The following is a 14,140-nucleotide window of genomic DNA, read 5'->3' on the forward strand; positions in this document are numbered from 1 at the left end:
AGTTAAATGAACTGAATATTACATGTTGTTAACGCCAGAACCAGTGACCGAATACGAAAAATGAGTACGTACAGAATTTCAGAATACGTGTATCAACAGCTAACGCCTCCAGCTATTCATCGATGTGGATGAGAGTAAGATTTTTAGCCAATGCAGATACGCAATTATACCAAGTAGTCATAATTATAGTGTAGCTACTCACAGAGCTCCAGTACGGGCTGTAATTATCGCATGGGAGCGAAACTTCACACTAGAACTTCGTAGGCATTACTTTTCACCACGCCCTCGCAGAACGTCTTTTCCATTTATTAGCCATCTTTTCTGCGATGACTTGAGAGTAATTATTTGGTACCAGTGCCTCTCTTCTATCATGTCTTCAAATTACGGTGAGTGTAGCTGCCAATAACTTGTAACATGCAGTAGCAACTTCCACGACCAACAGCCAATTAGGTTGTCATAATTTATGTCTGGAGCACTTCGATACGTTGACAGCGGTCAATATTTGAATAAAATAACAGTTTGTGAACAAACTTTCTCCAAACTACAAACAGGAAAATTTTATATGGAACACACCTTTGACCATGAATCTTTCTGTACGTCATTCCACTGTCGCAAACTTTCGACGAGGGAGAAACAAAATGCAGCGTCGAATAAACAATATTTTGTAATAATCGCAAGTGACAAAAAATCAGATACCATCTTCATGTTTCAGAAAATTCGCGTGTTTGTAGAAAGCAAATCTACAACGTAGATTCTGTGTATTACAATTCGCTTGATGGTTTCGCAAATCTTTTTATGGGAAGGTCTACTTGACTTAAAGCTTCTCATGACATAGGCCTAACATATCGGTGTACACTGCTGCATGCCGGCCGGTGTGGCCGCGCGGTTCTAGGCGCTACAGTCTGGACCCGCGCGACCGCTACGGTCACAGGTTCGAATCCTGCCTCGGGCATGGATGTGTGTGATGTCCTTAGGTTAGTTGGGTTTAAGTAGTTCTAAGTTCTAGGGTACTGATGACCTCAGATGTTAAGTCCCATGGTGCTCAGAGCCATTTGAACCATTTTACACTGCTGCAATCTGTAAGTGTACGGAGAATGGTTTATGACAGCATTTGTTTTCTTTCTCATGGAGACTGAAGGATATAACTGTTTATATTCCTGTATCTTTTCACTTATTTCACTGGATGTATCATTATGACTGTATGTATTAATGGTATAGCATAGGATATCGGAGTCACCTTTGAAAGAGAACTGTCAAAATTTTAGAAAGGGTGAAGCCGTTCTTCTCGTTTCAGTTCGTTGTCCATGTTATTACTTGTATGTCTGGAAAATACTGGAACTGTGGTAATTAGTGTGATCGCTGGAAATTATTAGCAATATAATCAGTTACTTTTTTCCGTTTTATTACTTTCTTACGAAATCTTTTGAGGAGAAATCTTGCTATTTTCAGGTGTATAGTAATTTATTATCCATTCAGCTTGTATTGCTTGTGTGTGTGGTGTTTCAAGTTGTTTGCATTTGTCTATATTAGAAAATTATTAACACTTTTTGTTATTTAATATTACAGTGCTTCTTAGCTGGGAAGTTTTTTATGAGCGCTTCCACTGTAGCCAAGAAAGACTCTCCATAAGCCGAGAACACGTTCACACACAACAGATTCGTTCACAAATGTGTGTAAACATCTCATATATCATAAGATCTGTTTTTTATGCCAAAGACTGCATAATGTATAACATCGAGTTTAGTGTGTATTTGTTGCTGAACCGTGAGCTTGCTTTTAGCTGTGGTTTGCTATAGCATTTGCCTTTGTCATACGCTTTGATGCTTTTATTGCATCTTTTTCATACACAATAGGCTGAAGGCAGGTTCTCACCGTCCAACCACTCACAATATTTGATGTGCATCCCAAATAATACGGGATTGGTTTCCCACAACACAGATAATTGGTTAGGTACTAAAAATGAATGTAAATTGCGTAAAGAATCTTCCTAAGCAGATTTGCATTAGTCAACAAAAGGTTGTCAGTATAACACACACAACAATCACAAGCTCAGTGAATTCTTCTACTTTTCAAGACTGCTTTCGGCCATGCGTGATTTTAGAGAACGTGCTGACGCTTGCATTTGATATGTGGCTTGCGCTGCGCAGCTCTTTCTGTAACGGATGTGCTGCCTGATGCGAGCGGACGGCAGCGGGCAGTTGACATCGTCTCTGCTGACAGGTGAAATTCCGTAAGCTGCTTATCTTACAGCGAGGTCCACCGGCCAGCCAGCCAGATAGGGCTTCCGGCGGCGAGCGATGCCGGCTGGCCCCGGGCTTACGGCTCGCCAGCGGCCAGACCAGATTAAGACCTAAGCTGCTGAATCTAACCGTGGGCATGTATCCACTGAAGATGAGAGCATTAAGGACGTATAAAAACCTGTACAACCACTGACGAGATTGTGGGAACAGTGATCACTGATTGAAGGTATGCGAGCTCGCTGACGTCGCAAGGATCCCGATAGGCCGTGCCCAGGTCATTTTACACGAATTTTTGTGCATTACAGAGCTTTTCACTTTATGGGTCCCACGTATGCTAACCAAAGATTGAAAATACAGTCTAAGACAGACGACTTACCACGAAGGAATTATCCAAATGGGACTGAAATCGGTAGATGTTATATACATATACAGTCAAACAAATGATTACAGTTTCAGAAAAACTGCATGATTTATTCAAGAGAAAGAGATTCACAAATTGGGCAGGTCAATAACGCGTTGGTCCACCTATGGTCTTTATGCAAGGAGTTATTCGGTTTGGTATTGATTGACAGAATTGTTCGATGTCCTCCTGACGGATACCGTGTCAGAATCTGTCCAATTGGCGCGATAGCTCGTCAAAATCCAGAGCTGGTTGGAAAGACCTAACCATAAAGCTCCAAACGGTCGCAATTGGGAAGATATCCGGCGACCTTGCCCGACAAGATAGGGTTTGGCAAACACGAAGACAAGCAGTGAAAACTCTCACCATGTGCAGGTGGGAATTATCTTGCTAAAATGTTAGCTCAGGATGACTTGCTATGAAGGGCAACACAACGGGGCGTAGAATATCGACGACTACCGCTGTGCTGTAAGGCTGCAGCGGTTGACAACCGAATGGGTCCTGCTATGAAAAGAAATGGCTTACCAGGCCATCACTAATGGTTGTCGGGCAGTATAGTGGGCGACAGTCATGCTGGTATCCCACTGCTGTCCGGGGGGTCTCTAGAAATGTCTTCACCTAGGAATTTCATATGGTTCATATGGCTCTGAGCACTATGGGACTTAACATCTATGGTCATCAGTCCCCTAGAACTTAGAACTACTTAAACCTAACTAACCTAAGGACAGCACACAACACCCAGCCACCACGAGGCAGAGAAAATCCCTGACCCCGCCGGGAATCGAACCCGGGAACCCGGGTGTGGGAAGCGAGAACGCTACCGCACGACCACGAGATGCGGGATAGGAATTTCATTGACTGGAGTAGAAATGAGCGCTGATGACTGGATCTCTTCCCAACTGAGGACGTTTGGAACATTGTGGGAAGTGTCCTCCAACAATCTCGGGATTTTGACGTTCTAATGAGCCAACTTCACAGAATTTGGCACGACGTCCCTCCCTCAGGAGGACATCCAACAACTCTATGCTTTTTAATAATTTCCACAACGAAATTCTGACTCGAAATCTGGCAGAAAACCCAAAGAGATTCTGGTCATACATAAAGCACACCAATGACACGACGCAATCATTACCTTCACTGCGCGATAACAACGGTGAAGTCACTGATGACAGTGCAACTAAATCAGAGTTATTAAACACGGTTTTCCGAAACTCCTTTACCAAAGAAGACGAAGTAAATATTCCTGAATTCCAATCAAGAACAACTGCCAAGATGAGAAACATAGAAGTAGATATCCCCGGTGTAACAAAGCAGCTTAAATCACTTAATAAAGGCAAGGACTCCGGTCCAGGTTGTATACCAGTCAGGTTCCTCTCAGAGTATGCTGATATAGTAGCTCCATATTTAGCAATTATATACAACCACTCGCTCACAGAAAGATCCGTACCTAAAGACTGGAAAATTGCCAAAAAGGGAAGTAGGAGTAATCCGCTGAATTACAGGCCCATATCACTAACGTCGATTTGCAGTAGGGTTTCGGAATATATACTGTATTCGAACACTATGAAGTACCTCGAAGAAAACGATTTATTGACTCATAGTCAGCACGGATTCAGAAAATATCGTTCTTGTGAAACACAACTAGCTCTTTATACTCATGTGCCGGCCGTTGTGGCCGAGCGGTTCTAGGCGCTACAGTATGGAACCGCGCGACCGCTACGGTCACAGGTTCGAATGCTGCCTCGGACATGGATGTGTGTGATGTCCTTAGGTTGGTTAGGTTTAAGTAGTTCTAACTTCTAGAGGACTGATGACCTCCGAAGTTAAGTCCCATAGTGCTCAGAGCCATTTGAACCATTTATACTCATGAAGTAATAAGTGCTATCGACAGGGGATGTCAAATTGATTCCATATTTTTAGATTTCCAGAAGGCTTTCGACACCGTTCCTCACAACCGTCTTCTAACCAAACTGCGTGCCTATGGAGTATCGCCTCAGTTGTGCGACTGGATTCGTGATTTCCTGTCACAAAGGTCACAGTGCTAAGTAATAGACAGGAAGTCATCAAGTAAAACAGAAGTAATATACGGCGTTCCCCAAGGAAGTGTTATAGGCCCTCTATTGTTCCTGATCTATATTAACGATATAGGAGACAATCTGAGTAGCCGTCTTACATTGTTTGCAGATGATGCTGTCATTTACTGTCTTGTAAAGTCATCAGATGATCAAAACGACTTGTGAAATGATTTAGATAAGATATCTGTATGGTGCGAAAAGTGGCAATTGACCCTGAATAAAGAAAAGTGTGAAGTTATTCACATGAGTACTAACCGAAATCCGCTAAATTTCGATTACGCGGTAAGTCACACAAATCTGAAGGCTGTAAATTCATCTAAACACTTAGGGATTACAATTACAAATGACCTAAATTGGAACGATCACATGGATAATATTGTGGGTAGAGCAAACCAAAGGCCTCGATTCATTGGCAGAACACTGAGAAGGTGCAACAGGTCTACTAAAGAGACTGAATACACCACGCTTGTCCGCCCTATTCTGGAGTATTGCTGTGCGGTGTGGGATCCGCATCAGGTGAGACTGACGGATGACATCGAAAAAGTACAAAGAAGGGCAGCTCGTTTTGTATTATCACGAAATAGGGGAGATAGTGTCACAGACATGATACGTGAATTGGAGTGGTAATCATTAACACAAAGGCGTTTTTCGTTGCGACGGGATCTTCTGATGAAATTTCAATCACCAATTTTCTCCTCCGATTGCGAAAACATTCTGTTCCCACCCAACTACATAGGGAGAAATGATCATCATGATAAAATAAGAGAAATCAGGGCTCGCACAGAAAAATTTAAGTGCTCGTTTTTCCCGCGTACCATTCGAGAGTGGAACGGTAGAGAGACAGCTTGAAGGTGGCTCATTGGACCCTCAATTCCAAGTCGAATAACTGCTTGCATAAGGGGCAGAGCTGGTCCACGCGTTATTAACTTCCAGAATTTGTGAAGCTCTTTGTCTTGAATAAATATCTAGTTTTTCTGAAATTGTAATCATTTGTTTGTTTGTAAATGTACATCTCATCTACCGATATCCGTCTCATTCGGATAGTTCCTTCGTGGTGCGTCCTTTTTTTTTTTTTTTTTTTTTTTGTCTTAGAATGTACTTAAGAAAGAATACTTCTCAAGACTTTGCACACTTATTTAAACGTAATTCTAGTATGTTCAAACGACATTGTTCGTCAGTAGATGAAATGGGCTTCAGCATTACACATCAGAGACGAAGCATTAATGGAAGCAGTGATTTACAGAAGAACAATGTAACAAAGAGGGTAAGGTTACATGTAGACGTTTTCTATTATTTTCATGATGGTAATCATAGAGTCTACATCTACATCTACAACCATACTCCGCAAGCTACCTGACGGTGTGTGGCCGAGGGTACTTTGAGTACCTCTATCGGTTCTCCCTTCTATTCCAGTCTCGTATTGTTCGTGGAAAGAAAGATTGTCGGTATGCCTCTGTGTGGGCTCTAATCTCTTTGATTTTATCCTCATGATCTCTTCGCGAGATATACGTAGGAGGGAGCAATATACTGCTTGACTCCTCGGTGAAGGAATGTTCTCGAAACTTCACAAAAGCCCGAACCGAGCTACTGAGCGTCTATCCTGCAGAGTCTTCCACCGGAGTTTATCTATCATCTCCGTAACGCTTTCGCGAATACTAAATGATCTTGCAACGAAGCGCCCTGCTCTCCGTTGGATCTTCTCTGTCTCCTCTATTAACCCTATCTGGTACGGATCCCACACTGGTGAGCAGTATTCAAGCAGTGGGCGAACAAGTGTACTGTAACCTCCTTCCTTTGTTTTCGGATTGCATTTCCTTAGGATTCTTCCAATGAATCTCAGTCTGGCATCGGCTTAACCGACGATCAACTTTATATGATCATTACATTTTAAATCACTCCTAATGCCTACTCACAGATAATTTATGTAATTAACTGCTTCCAGTTGCTGACCTGCTATATTGTAGCTAAATGATAAAGGATCTTTCTTTCTATGTATTCGCAGCACATTACACTTGTTTACATTGAGATTCAATTGCCATTCTCTGCACCATGCGTCAATTCGCTACAGATCCTCCCGCATTTCAGTACAATTGTCCACTGTTACAACCTCTCGATATACCACAGCATCATCCGCAAAAAGCCTCAGTGAACTTCCGTTGTTATCCACAAGGTCATTTATGTATATTGTGAATAGCAACGGTCCTACGACACTCCCCTGAGGCACACCTGAAATCACTCTTACTTCGGAAGACTTCTCTCCATTGAGAATCACATGCTGCGTTCTGTTATCTAGGAACTCATCAATCCAAATACACAATTGGTCTGATAGTCCATATGCTCCTACTTTGTTCGTTAAACGACTGTGGGGAACTGTATCGAACGCCTTGCGGAAGTCAAGAAACACGGCATCTACCAGGGAACGCGTGTCTATGGCCCTCTGAGTCACATGATGGAGTATCTGGACAGGAGTACAGTCTGAGTCTCTGAGTACTCAAAAGCACAGAACCATCACCAGACAGCATTTCGTTTCAGTACAGTGAAGGATGCTACACAGGTGAGCCAAAACACTATGGGACCCACAGCCAGATGGCAGCCTGGCGGTCTAGGCCCCCCCCCCCTCCCCCGTCGTCGGAGGTTCGAGTCCTCCCTCGGGCATTTTGTGTGTTGTCCTAGCGTAAGTTAGTTTAAGTTAGATTAAGTAGTGTGTAAGCCTAGGGACAGATGACCTCAGCAGTTTGGTCCCATAGGAACTTACCACAAATTTCCATTTTCCACAGCCAGGTGAATGCCGCCGCCTGGTGGCGTTGCGCGTACGTTACGAAAAGGAAAGTACCGGGTGATCAAAAAGTCAGTATAAATTTGAAAACTTAATAAACCACGGGATAATGTAGATAGAGAGGTAAAAATTGACACACATGCTTGGAATGACATGGGGTTTTATTAGAACCAAAACAGAAAAAAAAACGCCTCATACTGCTAGACGCGTGAAAGATCTAATGCTCGCGTCGTTTGGTGATGACCGTGTGCTCAAATTTGGGTTGAATTTCGCATTATCGTCTTCTTTGGAATGAATGTTCGTTTCTACACTACTGGCCATTAAAATTGCTACACCACGAAGATGACGTGATACAGACGCGAAATTTAACCGACAGGTAGAAGAGGCTGTGATATGCAAATGATTAGCTTTTCAGAGCATTCACACAAAGTTGGCGCCGGTGGCGACACCTACAACGTGCTGACATGGGGAAAGTTTCCAACCGATTTCTCATACACAAACAGCAGTTGATCGGCATTGCGTGGTGAAACGTTGTTGAGATGCCTCGTGTAAGTAGGAGAAATGCGTACCATCACGTTTCCGACTTTGATAAAGGTCGGTTTGTAGCCTATCGCGAATGCGGTTTATCGTATCGCGACATTGCTGCTCGCGTTGGTCGAGATCCAATGACTGTTAGCAGAATATGGAATCGGTGGGTTCAGGAGAGTAATACGGAATGACATGCTGGATACCAACGGCCTCGTATCACTAGAAGTCGAGATGACAGACATCTTATCCGCATGGCTGTAATGGATCGTGCAGCCACGTCTCGATACATGAGTCAACAGATGGGGACGTCTACAAGACAACAACCATCTGCATGAATAGTTCGACGACGTTTGCAGCAGCATGGACTATCAGCTCGGAGACCATGGCTGCGGTTACCCTTGACCCTGCATCACAGACAGGAGCGCCTGTGATGGTGTACTCAACGACGAACCTGGGTGCACGAATGGCAAAACGTCATTTTTTCGGATGGCTCCAGGTTTTGTTTACAGCATCATGATGGCCGCATCCGTGTTTGGCGAAATCGCGGTGAACGCACATTGGAAGCGTGTATTCGTCATCGCCAGAGAGGCGTATCACCCGGCGTGATGGTATGGGGTGCCATTGGTTACACGTCTCGGTCACCTCTTGTTCGCATTGACGGCACTTTGAACAGTGGACGTTACATTTCAAATGTGTTACGACCCGTGGCTGTACCCTTCATTCGATCCCTGCGAAACTCTAAATTTCAGCAGGATGTTGCAAGTCCTGAACGGGCCCTTTTGGATACAGAAAATGTTCGACTGCTGCCCTGGCCAGTACATTCTCCAGATCTCTCACCAATTAAAAACGTCTGGTCAATGGTGGCCGAGCAACTGGCTCGTCACAATACGCCAGTCACTACTCTTGATGAACTGTGATATCGTGTTGAAGCTGCATGTGCAGCTGTACCTTACACGCCATCCAAGCTCTGTTTGATTCAATGCCCAGGCGTATCAAGGCCGTTATTACGGCCAGAGGTAGTTGTTCTGGGTACTGATTTCTCAGGATCTATGCACCCAAATTGCGTGAAAATGTAATCACATGTCAGTTCTGGTATAATATATTTGTCCAATGAATACCCGTTTATCATCTGCATTTCTTCTTGGTGTAGCAATTTTAATGGCCAGTAGTGTATTATGCATACTTCCTGGTGCGAAAATAAATGTTAAAGGAAATGAAAAATGTTGTGTTGACCCGTACTTCCAAAGACAATGATAACTTGAAAGACCAAACTGAAACATTTGAATAAGTAAACGCATTATTTTTCAGTCTTTCACACTATGTTATTCACAACAGAGACAAGACCAGATGTTGCCCCTTCATGTCATACTCATGCACGTTAAGTTTTCCCTTAACAAACACCATTGCTGGCTCCACCTCTCCACTTCGTGATGTTCAGAGATTTCATTTATGTAACTTCCCAATTCCCTCACGCATCTGCTGTTCTTCTTGTAGACTAGAAGAGTATCAGCGGACCCAAGGAAAAATCTGTTTTCGTCAATGAACAAAACTTGGAGCTTAACATCCCTCTAACTGCACCTCTTTCTACATTGACGGAGCATGGTTGCACGGGGATGAGGTGTGAGAGAAAGCGTATCAGGGGCATTCCATTCGTAACCAAACTTTCAGCAAACGTTTCCTATGGGGCTAGCAATATTCTCGTTTCAGTATTGTGCTTCAGTCTTCGTGCGCTTAACAATGGCAGCTCCTTAATTGCCGAGCTCGAGGAATTAATCTGTTTGCCTCTGCCATCGGAAAGAGGACAATGACTGTGTAAGCACAAACAGCAGCAATGTCAAACTCGCTGGAATAAAGAGAAAATTCGTATGGCATTACTGAATGGGTAACTTCGAGGATTTCTCAGGCACCTAACCGGGAAGGAATGTCTTCCTTCGCTCACAACGGTTTCTTTCCAACCGGTGTATGTCAGTTGTGCCTTAAATGTATCTGTTGAGGAGGAGTGATGGTAATAGGTATGTGAGTAGAGTGGTGTCGTGCGTCCGTTGTCTTATGATTAGAGAAGGGAGAGGATGAAACCTAATGCCGGCACGTAGCCTGAGTCTCGAATAACAACAAGGGGATCGCCGTGCTAAATGTCTCCTTCGCTTGACGTATCACCACCAACAGTATCGTATGCTCTCGCTTCAAGAGACATTGACTTGAAATTTGGAATTTGATCCAAGCCATTGGTGCTAAATCTACTGATTGGTTCAAATGGTTCAAATGGATCTCAGCACAATGGGACTTAACATCTGAGGTCATCAGTCCCCTATAACTTAGAACTACTTAAACCTAACTAACCTAAGGACATCACATACATCCACGCCCGAGGCAGGATTCGAACCTGCGACCGTAGTAGTCGCGCGGTTCCGGACTGAAACACCTAGAACCGCTCGGCCACCGCGGCCAGCTACTGATTGGAGACTTCCCTTTGTCAACGAAATACTTTTAGTGACAATTTCTGCAACCAAAAGGATTCGAATCGACCACGTCCGAATCGAACACTACCTCAAGGGCGTGCTTTAGCGATAACGTCTACAGAGGTGAGTAAATTGTTGGAGAATTGCCTCAACCGCACTCCACTAAGATTCAATTAATTCCACAAATTATGTTCATCGGTATCATCCTGCCATCTCTACAGATTTTACTAATGCTGTTCGGTGATCGAAACAAAGACCCATCCTTTCAGCAAGTCATGTTCTGTTGCAGCGCTTTCACGCTATAAACGTTGTTCTTACACCGTCCACGGTATGGCGCTTTGAATTATTCCCTTTAATTCCATTCGTCGATCTCCCGTGCAAGTATGATATTCCTACGTCACGTCTATACAGATGCTTTTTATTCTCAATTTTCCACAAGTGCAGAAATGGTCGATAAACGCCATTTCATCACAAGAAAGTCGCGATTCATAGCTTGTAGGGCACTCTCAAAACTTTGACAATATGTCATCAGCGTTGAGGCAAAGATGATACTATATTAGTGTGGCCTATCCACTGCAAATCGCGTAACTGTCGCAAAATTAGATTAATTAATTCACATAACAAAGCGATAAAGCAGTTATCTTTTCTGTACATCATACATGAAAGGAAATGAAAAGACAGCAAGGGAGACGGGGAATAGGTGCCTTTCGCTGTGGTTTTTGGGGTATATAGATAAATGATATATGTCTATACAAATGGCCCATGGCGTCTGCTCATCTAACTTATCTTTAACTGAATCATTTTCAAACAAATCGCAACACTAAATTCTTTGTAATGTAACCGTTAGTGATTAGAGGATGAACAAAACCATCCCGCAACCGACAATAGCAGGGAGCATTTCATATCAAGAAACATATCCACGCTATGTGGCACAAAAAAAAAACCAGCTCGGCGGCTAAAGAAAGAAGATATAGACAAAGATATCCTCAGAGAATTGTGATAGGACTGCTATTATTCTCTGTATTCATGAATGATTTGACGGACAGGGCGAGCAGCAATCCGCGGCTGTTTGCTGATAATGCCGTGGTATACGGGAGGTGGCGTCGTTGAGTGACTGTAGGACGATACAAGATAACTTGGACAAAATTTCTTGTTGGGTGAGCCACCCACTGTGGCCGAGCAGTTCTAGGCGCTTCAGTCCGGAAACGCGCTGCTGCTACGGTCGCAGGTTCGAATCCTGCCTCGGGCATGGATGTGTGTGATGTCCTTAGGTTAGTTAGGTTTAAGTAGTTCTAAGTCTAGGGGACTGATGACCTCAGATGTTAAGTCCCATAGTGTTTAGAGCCATTCTAGGTGGGGTGATGATTGGAGCCTGCTCTAAATGTAGAAAAATGTAAGTTAATGCGGATGAGTGGGAAAAACAATCCCGTAATGTCGTAATACAGCATTAGTGGTGTTCTGCTTGACACAGTCAAATGTTCAAATGTGTGTGAAATCTTATGGGACTTAACTGCTAAGGTCATCAGTCCCTAAGCTTACACACTATTTAACCTAAATTATCCTAAGAACAAACACACACACCCATGTCCGAGGGAGGACTCGAACCTCCGCCGGGACCAGTCGCACAGTCCATGACTGCAGCGCCCTAGCCGGCCGTTGTGGCCGAGCGGTTCTAGGCGCTGCAGTCTGGAACCGGGCGACCGCTACGGTCGCAGGTTCGAATCCTGCCTCGGGCATGGATGTGTGTGATGTCCTTAGGTTAGTTAGGTTTAAGTAGTTCTAAGTTCTAGGGGACTGATGACCTCAGATGTTGAGTCCCATAGTGCTCAGAGCCATTTGAACAATTTGCAGCGCCCTAGACCGCTTGGCTAGTCCTGCGCGGCTTGACACAGTCACGTCGGTGAAATATCATGGTGTAACGTTGGAAAGCGATATGAAATCAGACGAGCACATAAGGACGTTAGTGGGGAAGGCGAATGGTCGACTTCGGTATATTGGGAGAATTTTAGGAAAGTATGGTTCATCTGTAAAGGAGACCGAGTATAGAATACTAGTGCGACCCATCATTGAATATAAGTAGAGCGTTTGCGATCGCTAACAGGACGTATTAAAGGAAGACATCAAAGCAGTTCAGAGGTGGGCCGCTAGATTTGTTACTGGTAGGTTCGACCAACATGCGAGTATTACGGAGATACTTTGTGGAATCAAATAGGAGCCCCTGGAGGAAGGATGACTTTCTTTACGCGGAACACTATTGAGAAAATTCAGAGAACTGGCATTTGAAACTGCCTGCAAAGCGATCCTACTGCCGCCAGCGTACATTTCGCGAGAGGATCATAAAAAAAAAAAAAAAATAGAAATTAAGACTCGTTCGGAAGCGTATAGACAGTCTTTTGTACCTCGCTCTGTTTGCGAGTGGAACAGGAAGGGGAATGATTAGTCGTCGTACACGGTACCCTCCGCCGCGCACCGTCCGGTGGCTTGCGGAGTATCTATACAGATGTAGCTGTAGACGAGAAGAACAGGGTTTACTGTCCGTTAACAAGGAGGGTCCCAGAGACGCAGCTGTGCAGCCTGGGCTGTGGAGGACAACGGACACGTCCTTTCCAAAGCAATCTTTGCAGCATTTCCCTTCAGCGATAATCGTCATCGATGGAAAACCAAAGCCAGGATGACCTGACGGGCATCTGAACTGTCGTCCTTTCAAATACAGATCCTGTATCAGTGCCAGCACGTGCGTTTTGCCGGCCGCGGTGGTCTCGCGGTTCTAGGCGTGCAGTCCGGAACCGTGCGACTGCTACGGTCGCAGGTTCGAATCCTGCCTCGGGCATGGATGTGTGTGATGTTCTTAGGTTAGTTAGGTTTAAGTAGTTCTAAGTTCTAGGGGACTAATGACCACAGCAGTTGAGTCCCATAGTGCTCAGAGCCATTTGAACCATTTTTGAACGTGCGTTTCCGATATCTGAACTTACATTAAACGTCCCCCAGGCCATATTCGGATTGTGAAATTCACTCTTCACACCGGGACTTATACAGAATAAAAGTGCCCTAATTTTGCGACGCAAAAGTGTGAATATTTCAGTATGGTAATGAAACTGTAATGAAATATTCTCCCTGAATTTTCGTTACTGGTTTAACTACTCGCATGGTTACTGCAAGGACCTCGGTTAGTCGGAAACAGAATAGCTGGTATCAAGGCCTTCGTGACTGCCGGCTCTATTCCTGGCTGCGCAGAACCTCGGCAGCTATCAAGTGACGCCGTCGACACGAAGACTTGTTCTCCGTCATTGGGAAATGAACACCTGTTTATGACCAATGACCTACGAGTAGGAACGTCTCCCAGACAGAACATCGCGCACTGCATATCTGTCTAAATGTCAAACTGTCTTCCCACATGATGGACAGTTCCTGTATGAGAATTCTCAAATCCCATCTCCGAACGTAGAATGAAACAGCGACCTATTGAGGCGCAGTTCCTCCTTGAACAGAGGGCGAGCATACGAGTACAAGCCACTGCTTGAGAGAATCTCAAAACCGAAATGACGCTGATTTAGTGTTTGTTGAGTCAGGGTGCAGAACTAATGTTAATAAATCACTTTCCGCATAATTCAAATGTCAAGTTAATGGGCTGATTCAGGTTCTACAAAAATGTTGAAGTATTC

General features: G+C 44.2%; 1 protein-coding gene across 3 annotated transcripts in view; it reads right to left on the bottom strand.

The window, feature by feature from the left end:
• LOC126249798 (osmotic avoidance abnormal protein 3) overlaps positions 1-14,140 on the bottom strand; it is a 387,840-nt gene that overhangs the window by 339,273 nt on the left and 34,427 nt on the right. The gene's annotated exons all lie outside the window — the stretch shown is intronic.

Source organism: Schistocerca nitens, chromosome 3 (assembly GCF_023898315.1).
Source record: "Schistocerca nitens isolate TAMUIC-IGC-003100 chromosome 3, iqSchNite1.1, whole genome shotgun sequence".
Taxonomy (NCBI): domain Eukaryota; kingdom Metazoa; phylum Arthropoda; class Insecta; order Orthoptera; family Acrididae; genus Schistocerca; species Schistocerca nitens.